Raw genomic sequence first — 2,485 nt, 5'->3', positions numbered from 1 at the left:
AATGATGTTGCTTGAATTTTTTCAAGGCCATTAAAATAAAAAATTAAGCCACTGAAAATTGTTCAAAAAATGTGTCCGCCTGGACGTTAATGGGTTAAATTACCGAAAGTGTCGTAAAAATTGTGCGGATTGTTACGCTGAACACCCTGTATATATCAATGTTAATATATGTATGTATAATTAAAATATTTTTTTCAGCCGCTAGGAATACGCACAAGTCCATATTTGCGTGGTAATATATTAACAAATAATTAATTAGAAGAGTTAGACGAAAGGTAATTATTTATTTATCTCTAATTAAATTGCTATATTAAATAATAAATTCGTATAGTGTACGAATACACTATACGAATTTATTATTTTTCAGAGCCCATTGCTTCTAATTTAATCATCAAAAATTGTTGCAAAAAAAATTGATATTCAAAAATTAAAGTAAAAATACAAATTAAAAAGAAAATAAGATGTCAAGATTATTATAAAATGTATACTTTTTATTTTTCATTATATCGAGGAAAAGAGTTTATATTCGATATGTACACCCGCAGGTGCTTTTTTTGTATCTTATTGAATTTCTTTGTATTTTTTTGTATTAATTTTTGTTGTATCTTATTGAATTTCCTTGTAACTTTATTGAATTAAAAATAAGATTATTAAATTCATCGCGCCTATTTAAACGACCACGTGCCGGGCTTTCAAACATCTCTGATAATTAATAATAAGATTGTTAAATCCCTCGCGCCTATTTAATCGACCACGTTCCGAGTCTCGCAAATGTTTTTGATAATTAAAAATAAGAGTGTTAAATATCTCGCTCCTAATTAAACGATCTCGTTTTGAAGCTCGCGATCGGCTTTGTTAATTAAAAATAAGATTGTTCGAGAACGCGCTATAATTCTTGTAATTTTCGGTAATCTCGTTATGTTTATTCTCGTATATTCGGTCGTCCGAATTCCGCACTGAGATTGTTTACGATTAGTTTTTCTTAATCTCACGCATTTGCGTCGTGCTCACCGAGTTGGTGTCGCGCGCCGATTGGCTCATTGTTTTCGAGGTTTTGCCTATTATTGAATGACGCCTGTTGTGCGCGAGTCGGACGATTAGCGTTTCCGACTAGTTCAATGCGAGCATTCGTTACAGACAGTCGAATAAGATTTCACAGCACCACGCGAGTTGATACGGTTCGCGGGTTGGAGTTTGATTCTTTTAAAATAAAGACGATAAAGGACGATATCGAATTCTGTTTATTTGATCTCCCGAAACGGCCTTTAACTAAAGCGCGGTGTAGTCGCGTAATCGAAGGCGCGACTACAAAGATTGTTAAATTTCTCGCGCCTATTTTAGCGACTACATGCCGGATCTCGCGATAGATTTTGATATAAAAAATAAATTGCTTCTTAGTGAAAACATGATTTATGGCAACTTTTCGTTTTATATTTTCTAACAATTTTTGATAAAACTTTTCATTTTTCCAATCTGTGTAACTGAAAATTTGATTATAAAATTTATTATAAAATCTACATATACATAACACAAAGAATTTTATTATACGGATGTATTTCTACGCAAAGTTTAGTTTTTTTTAAATTTATTTTGAAATACCTGCAACTCAAAAGCAGTTTCACGATATTCCGACGTTATCCTTTTAATGAAAAAAAAAATCAATTCTAGATTGGCAAAAAGATCTTTCAAAGGAAATGCGCTTAGTAAGGGACGCCCTATTTATTATGGAGAGTTTGATATCAAATGAATTGATAATGATTATATAATGTAATATAAGCAGTTATTAATTTCCAATAGTATTATATATAATCTCTAAATTTATTTTTGAATAATTCGAATTATATTTGAAATCTCTCTTCACATAACATATACATATGTGTACACACACATGTACATATGTGTACACACATGTTACGCGATATATACGCGTAATCTGTGTATACATGTTTACGCTATATACGATAGCCGAAAGTGCCTTGAAAAGATACGCATCAATCGAGATCAATATTGAGAAATCGTCTATTTGACGATGTATTATTATCGAATGTTGTCCGAAAGCGGACGGCCGAGAAATATTGCGCCGTGTCGCCTCAAAATTCCTGGGGATGCAGTAACGCGGAAAGGAGGTGAAAGTCGGTTGGTCGAACGGTTATATAGGGAGCCGCGATCGATAGAGAAAAGTAGTGTATGCCGTCGCGATCTCCGGAGATTTGCAACGGAGAAAGCTTGAGAGTTGTGTGCAGCCACCTTGTTTGAGCTTAATGAAATACGCAGGTTTTCACAGGTAATAAGTATATATTTCGTAATAATACAAAGAGACTTTCTTAGAGGAAAGAAAAGATGTCTGAGCACTCGAAAGTGTGACGAACAACCAGAAAGTAAGAAGTATATAGTCAGAGGTAGAGAACTCGGGTAAAGAACAGGTTTACCAACATATTAAAGTAAAAGGATAAAGTAATAATGGCGAACTAAGTTACTAGATATT

This window comes from Wasmannia auropunctata, unplaced genomic scaffold, assembly GCF_000956235.1.
Source record: "Wasmannia auropunctata unplaced genomic scaffold, wasmannia.A_1.0 LD336103.1, whole genome shotgun sequence".
Taxonomy (NCBI): domain Eukaryota; kingdom Metazoa; phylum Arthropoda; class Insecta; order Hymenoptera; family Formicidae; genus Wasmannia; species Wasmannia auropunctata.
This window is presented reverse-complemented; position numbering follows the sequence as displayed.